We start from the raw sequence: 8,704 nt of genomic DNA on the forward strand, positions 1-8,704 counted from the left end.
ATTTTTGGTCCTCCGTCTATATTTCTGTTAGATAACCGTATGAGAGAGGGGCAATTACGTCAATTTAGGCTATCTCTTTATTGTGAGATGGACGATTTTTGTCCCACAACCATGCCTTTACTCTGACCCTCATTTATTTGTAGTTTTGCACTACGAAATGCTCTGCCCACAACCATGCCTTTACTGCAACTTGGACTCTCTGACTCCTTCGAATTATGACCGAGAAGAAAACAAAACACACATAGATATAATAGATAGAAGGAGATAGCCTAAATTGACGTAATTACCCCTCTCTCAGACGGTTATCTAACAAAAATATAGACGGGGGACCAAAAATGTCCTCGCCACAATAACTATGTCCATAAAATGACAATTTTTTTTATAAAGGACTAAAATTGTCCAAGCCACTATAAGTCTAGGACCAAAAATGTCTTTTACTCTAATTTTAATTGATTAAATGCGTAAAAACACATGTAAAATTTTATAAGTCACACAACCGAAACATCAACCTATGATGTAGCAATCTAATAATTTTCATCCAATTTAATAATAATAACAATTCAAATTGAACAAATTTTTGGTAAAAAAAAAAATCAATTTATAAACTAATGCATAGGATTTAGTAAATAAAAATCAAAATAAACATATAACAAAAAATCTAAATAATTATTTATATATTTTAAAATTAAATTGAACGTATTACTAAACATACAAAGCTCATATAAATTATATTTCAAACCTCCAAGGTTGACACAAAGTGAGGTTGTTGCTTAGAGGAATCATTGATATCAACGTTGCTCACCTGCTCTTTTTCTTTTATAATCTACATTGTTGAACCCTAGAAACCTCTACATTGTAATGTAAAAGGAAAATTTTAGAGAAATATTGTACAAGGGATGCAAAGAAAGAAGAGATAATTAAACGCTTGAGAAACAAGAAGGGGGAGGAGGAGAGGGCAAAGAAAGAAAACGGAGCGGCGGAAAATGAAGTGAAAGAAGTGGAAAGAGAGAGAACTTAGTTAGGGTTTACTGATTGTTGTTATATATACTATTGAGGTCAAGAAAGAAGGCGGAGCGGCGGAAAAAAGAAGTGAAAGAAATTGAAAGAGAGAGAACTTAGGGTTTATTGAGCGTTGTTATATATACTATTGAGGTCATGATATACGGCCCAAGAGAAAATAATTAAGCCGATTGATGAATTATACCGGCCCAAACCCAAACGCTTAGTTCAATGATAGTTTTAGATAGATTAAATGCATAATGACACATGTTAAAATTTATATGTCACACGCACAACCGAAACGTTAACCTATTATGCAACATCCTAATCATTTTCCTCACAATTATATTGCATCCTTGTGACCATTGTACAATCCTAGATTGCATGCTTAGTATAAATAGAAAGTTTGAACCATTTTTGGGGGTCAGGCGTTTACGAGGTTGAAAATATCACAACTTTACCAAATTACATTATTACTTTATATCCACATTACTTTGATTAATATAATTTATGATAGTAACACAATATATTATTGTTTACTCCATTTACATCATTTATTATTATTTTTCACCCAATTTACATATTATACATAATACCCATGGGTGAATATGCATGCGTACACACAAATGCTAAGGAAATGCGATGTGCAAGAATTAGTGTCTAATGATATTAATTTTTTATATAATATTTTGAATTTTTATAAATGATATAGATATTGAGATACAAAAAAAATACTATGTATTATATTGTTTGGAGCAATATAATATAGCATGATACAATATTTATTTTTAAATCATATTTTATATCATACACTTCATAGAATGTGATGTAATGTTTGGCTAATTTGCAAGTTTAATTATAACTTGTTATAGATTGGATTTAATAGTAATGGTTTTATTGGAACAAATCCATCATATAGTTGGGTAATCGAAGGTAATTTTAGTAACAAATACGAATAATTAGACTCTAGGTTGCAAGTGCCTTTAAGTTTGTAATTAAAAAAATATTAAATGTTTGGGCTAGGAAAACAAGTTCGTGTCACAAACCATGGCCCAACAAGACTATTACAAACACAATTGTCTAAAAGAGAAAAAACATCAAGAAAAAAAAATCAAAATTCAATTGATGATGTTTATATAAGGGGTATGACTCCTATTTATAATGTCCTAGTCCCCAATCTTGGTGCCAAACAAGTGGATCTCAATCCCTAAAGTTTCTATCTCGCACGTGTCCATCTAACAACTTATCCACACGTCTAAGCCATAATACCCCCTACGCCTCATATGTATGCCCCTACTACCTTTGGTCTTGCACCCCTGCTCCCTTCTTGCTGCTACTCTTAGCCATGCATGAGGCCAAACCAACCCCGAGTAGTGCATAATGACCCCGACAAGGCTATAACACCCCACCCCTTCCCTTATTGCACTATGTCCCGTGTTTTCTTGTTTGGTTGCACTTTGAACCACAAGTCTCAAATCTAACTCAATTCACCATCCCAACATGTTAAGCCCATTGGACCTATAACATAGGGGCCCATTGTGAGTCCTCCACTTCTTCTAGTTATTTTAAACAACCTTCACAAATAACTAGAAGAAATATCCATAATTGAACTTATGAACTCAAGGATATTATTATGTTTCCCCAATTTGAATTTTGAAATAAACCTAAGTAATTTGAGACGGCTTATTCAAAGCAATTTGGATCTTGTCCATTATCAATTATTATCAATTGTCTTACACTTTTACCCCAGGGTTGTAACCCCCCCCCCCCCCCCCCTCCCTCCCTCCCTCCCAACTTCATCAAAACCTTAGTTTCAACAAAAGAAACCCTCATTCCCACAAATATATTTTTCCAGGCTAAGAGTCTTGCTAATTATCTCCCAAAAAATCTCCATAACATTTCATAGCTTCTTCCCAAAACCCCCCACACAAACCCTAATGCCACCCCACTACCTCCCAAATGGCTCCATCATTTATCGCCTAGCATACCACCTCTCCATTGTTCTAAACACCACCCCATCGACCCTCATCATTACCACACTGCCACCAACCACGACCCAAGAAACTGTGACTATCACCAACCCCGTAAGTCACCATCGAGGTTGCTCGAGCTGACACAACACCTAGGCAACCATGATGCAACTCTTATCTGTGTTTCACTCAATTCGTAATTTGTATTTAACAAATTACAAATGCATTAATGTATGTCTAAATTATTCAATCATTGAGATAACTACTGAAATGGTCCATTGACTATAGCAAAATTACCAATTTGGTCATTGACTATTTTTTCTTTCATTTGTTTAGCCGTTAGACATCCGTTTACTTGGGACTAAATTGGTAATTTTGCTATAGTCAATGACCATTTCGGTTATCACGTGCACCATTTCCTTTCTTATTAAACCAAATAGTTAATTACCAAAATGGTGCCTTAACTATAGAGAAAATATAAATTTGGTCCTTTGACTACTTTTTTAGTCTAATTAAGTCCCTCAACTTTAAAAATCCTCACCAATTTGGTCATTTGTTTGTTTGTTTGTTTAGCAAAAATAATTAGTCTGACCTACACAAGAGCGGGATCGGCCTCCTAGACATAAAAATCTATATGAAAAAGTGACCGTCTACTAGTCTAAACCAAAGATAAACAAACTACATACCTAAGAGCATGGATTATGGGATGTTGCGATAGAGGAGTCAGGCGAACCAGCTGGGTGATCGGTGAAAGGTTCCAAGCCATGTGACAAGATGTCCACAAGCAAGGCATGCAGTACAAACTTGCTCACAATCTTCTTAAAGAACCTCCTCCTGCGCTTGGTGCATAATATATTTCCATCCCCAAGCAACATGTGAAGGTTCGATCAAGGAACCAATCGGTCGGATACTAGTTGGCGGTCGACCAGTGGTGTGCAGCTCACTAGAGGAGGCACACACTTCTTCTTCAAGGAGACTTTCAAAATCTTAGTAGTCTTGATCTCGGTCATAGTCTTCTCGGAGGCTTCCATCAGTTTTTCCAATACCTCGTCTATGCCCACCATTGGTTGACCTGTACAAAAAAAGCAAGGCAATTGAGGAGTCAAAGAAATAAAAGAAGAGTAGATTTAGATAATCCCGACCCATCGACTGACCTCCCAAGTTGGCAAACATTATGTACTTCGAAGTCTTTACCCGGTCGGGTTAGGGACCGACCGAAGAGTTAGTAGCGAATGGATCGTGATATGTAATATTCAACAGAGATCAAGCACTTGGTCATGATTGGAGTGCTCGATTGGCATGCACAACAACATGGTCAAGAAAGAAGGTTCGCAATGAGAGAGACTGGACGAGTTTGGATGAAGATGGACAATTGCTACAAAGGGAAAAATATTTATCACTTCTCGAAACCGACGACAATCGCGGATTCAAGAAGTGGGGGACTCGTGATGGGTAATACGCACAAGGACTTCCCATGGGACCAGCCAGTCGATCCGTTGAGAACCACCCGATTGGTTCGCCATAGCCACCGGTCGGTCCGTTACGTGGCCCACTTTGTAAGTTGGAGGACTTACCTTATACTATAAATAAAAGAGATCCACTTGCGCCTTATGCCACCCGGTTGGTCCGTCTAGTCCACCTGGTCGGTCTGCTATGTGACCTGCTTTGCAAGTTTAAGAGCTTAACTTATACAACAAGTAACGAACGACCGACTGACCAGACCAACAAGAGCGCGCTACGTCAAGCCACTTGCATCTGGAGCATTTAATGTTTAGTATAAATAAGAGGGTCCTCCCCTCACTTGTCATATCTATAGATGGTCACACAAAGTCACTTGTAATATTCATCACCTTGTAACATCAAAACACTTGTGATATGTTTTTTACATTGTAGCATCACCCTATTAGTGATATGCTATACACTGTAACACTGCATCACTTGTAATCGTCTTATTCTCCATAATACAACATATCATTGGGCCACTCAGTCGTCACGTTTCGACCGACCGACTAACTAAGCGTCCTTCTACTTGTTCACCATATACGTATTTGTAGCGTGGTCGTGACGCGCAGTCCAATTTACGCTATCACCTAGAATTATCTCAACATGTAGCTCGGGTATCACCTTGAGGGGGCGTTTGGTTCAAGGAATCTCATATTACCCTAGTAATCTTACATATAATAAAGCAATATGGTTGGAAAATAATTAATGTTATAATTAATTACCAACATTATTATTATTATTACTAGCTATAAATATAAAATAGCCACAACATCTTTTACTATTAAAAAAAAAAAAAAGCACAACATTTGAAAAATAAAATAGTTATTTTTTTTTCTCGCCCATAACAAAGGATTACATTTATTGAATTAATGGAGTTATTAAATGTTATGGTATTAGGATTAAGGATTCCGATTCCCGATTAATAGAAAATATGAAACGATGCAATATTAGTTAAATCTCTGGCTTTACAATGAAATTCTATTTGATATGCTTTTGTTATTTATGGTGGTTCTTGTGATTACAATATTAATTAAATTTTTGATGAAAGCTTGTTCAATATCTGAAACAGTGCAATTAATGCAAGCCTCTACATATAATTTTTCTCCATCTCAAATGCTTCAAAGAAATGGCAGAAGCGAGAAGGGATGAAGAAAGCAAATGTTGCGGGCCGTGGGTCAATTATTGGACTTCATAATTAAAAAAAAATCATTTAAGCCATAAATAAAAATTTAATAAATATATATAAATGTATATATCGTATGGGTCTTTAATGTTTTTATGGATGTCTAAACTTAGGATTTTTAAAAGAAAAAAAAATACATTTAAATTATCTCCACAAAAAGTGGTCTTGGACTTATAAAATGACATTTGAGTTTATGGAATGCCATGTGCATAAAGAATATATTATATAATCATATAAAAAAATGTGTTCAATTAGAGTTTAAATTTACTCATACAAAATTTGAAATTTGCTTTCTAAATGTAATTATCTTAGTTATTATTCATATTGTGAAAATTATAATATAGATGAAATACAATTAAGAATAAATCAATGTAATTATGTAAATTCTCTCTATAAGTTTATTTGAATATGTACATAATTAGAGATTATATTAACCATACAAAATTTTAATTATAATTTTGTATTCTATAAAAATAATAAATACTTGACCAATGGAAGCTCAAAAATATTATTATATTAAACAATTTAAAATATTTTTATTTTTTCTATTTTTATTTATATTTATAATAACATAAATTTTCCCCATGCATCGCGCGGGTGAATTACTAGTATAATCTAAGAAATGTAATGTTAGATTACCTTATTTGGTTCAAGTAATATAAAATTGAAGGTAATAAAACATAAATGCCATGTAGAAATTGAGGGCATCTTTGAGGTAATCTCATTATTGATATTTTTTTTTAGGTAATGTGATGTTGCTTTTCAATATCCCACCTTTGCCTTCACTTATGGTTCATATTTTTTTCTTCATCAAATGTGGTCAGCACGCATCCAACCATCTTCTACTCCATCGCTAATTTCTTTCTCCTACATCTCTTTTGCCTTTTTCGCTCGATTAGTCGCTTGAAGGTCAACAAAGGTGCGTTTTTTTTTTGTTTTTTTTTTTTGTTTTTTTTTTTTGTAATTTAAAGCTAAATTTGTTGTGCATTTTCCATTTTTTGGGTGTATGAACTATTATTCTTCTATTAATTTCTGAGTGTTTTCGTCTTTCGAATTGTTTGTGCTTTCTTGCTCTATTATTTTCAATAGAATTTTGAATTCTTGCTCTAGTATTTGATGAATTGTTGAAGGTGGTCATACTTTTTCATTAATGTATTTGCAAATCCTAGATTTTTCAAAATTAATTATTGCTCTACCTATATCTACAACATGAATTCTTGTTGCCCTAAAATGAATTTCTACAACAAGTTCTATGCCTCTACCATAGATTTTATTCCTGAAAAAGAAATTATAGTTCTGTCTGCAGGAAAAAAAATTGTCAAACATTTACAGTAAAAAAACTGCAACATAGTTCTGTTTGCATATTTTATTCATCACATGGAATTGTCTGCGTTTTGTTTGAATTTTATTCCTAGGAAGGAAAACAAAATTTTGTTTGTAGAAAAAAAAAAACTACCAAATAGTTATGTTTGAAGATGGAGATCTTTGAAGAGATAATGCAACTACCAGGATTTTCAACATAATATATCATGAATGTTGGTGAACATATTCTGAAAGATGGACATAATCTTGATACCTTATTTACCAATCATTATGCCATTGAACCGTGTTCACCATCCATAGTGAACACGGTCCCAAACGGTAACTGCGCCGTTATCCTTTTTTTTTTCCCTTAATTAACAACGCGACTTTTCTTCTTTATTTTCACATTTCGCGGTTTCACTTCCTCTTCGCGCAAGCTTCTTCAACACTCATAAATTATGAATGTGCAGGCATAGATTTATAACTGCAACAGTTATGAAATTATGAATATTCTTTTATGAGATTATGAATTTTCTGTTATGAAATTATGAATTTTCTGTTATGAGATTATTAATTTTCTGTTATGAGATTATTAATTTCCTGTTATGAGATTATGAATTTACAGAAAATTCATAATTACATAACTATAAATTCATAATCTCATAACAGAAAATTCATAATTACATAACTGTAAATTCATAATCTCATAACAGAAAATTCATAATTTAATAAATGTAAATTCATAATCTGAACATAGATGCAAAACGCTGTTAACAACACATTAACTAAAAAAAAAAAAAAATTCCCGTAAAAATGACGACGTTTGGCCCCGTGTTCACCCTTCATGGTGAACACGTTTTCAGGACATAATTTGCGCTTATTTACCTTGTCAAAGGAGCTTAGGAGCCACTCTGTGGATCAATGCATATAATCCAACATTTAGGTTTCATGGGGGAGGTGATGTGTAGACAACTGTTGCCCTTGTATTTTGTTATTATTATTTTTTTTTTGTGTGAATTAATATGGATATGGGGTTGTTTTTTTTTTTTTTTGTTTTTTTTTTATGTGTAGATAATGTGTATGTTAATGTAAATTTATGTGTTGCATGATACATGAAATCACTACACTTATGTATGAATTGAAGAATATCATAGTTGTAATATTTTGTTATATATCATGAATTATGTAACAATATAATTAGTTTGCAGGAATTGCATGTTTGATTAAATGATATTTTTGAAACCATTGTGAGGTGTGTACCAATTGAAACGTTGATCTCAATAGTATAAGTTATTTTGTGGATGTTTTAATTTAAGATCCGTTTGAAAAGCAGGAAAATGACTTTTGGAAAATGTTTTCTGGAAAATTACTCATTTTACGGAAAATATTTTCCTTTCCGGTGTTTTGCTGCACAACAGAAAACTGTCTTCATGTGTTTGGTTCATTTTCCAGAAAATGAGTAGGAAAATGAGCAAAATTGTATACTTCACCATTTTGATTGTTATAATGCCAATGTCAAGAAAAATTTAGCTTGTCATATAATCTTAATCTATTTAAAAACCCAAACAATAAATTTTTAAAAAAAATTAAAAAAAGAAGAAGAAGAAGAAGTTTGGTTTTCGGCAAGGAAACCGGATTGGTTTCCAAGGAAACCCAATTTGGGTTTCCTCGAAACCAATCTGGTTTCTTTCTTGGAAAACCAGAGATTCTAGTTTTCCAAGTTGGAAACCAATACGTTTCCGGCTGT

The sequence above is a fragment of the Ipomoea nil genome, unplaced genomic scaffold, assembly GCF_001879475.1.
Source record: "Ipomoea nil cultivar Tokyo-kokei standard unplaced genomic scaffold, Asagao_1.1 scaffold3170, whole genome shotgun sequence".
NCBI classification, from domain to species: Eukaryota; Viridiplantae; Streptophyta; class Magnoliopsida; order Solanales; family Convolvulaceae; genus Ipomoea; species Ipomoea nil.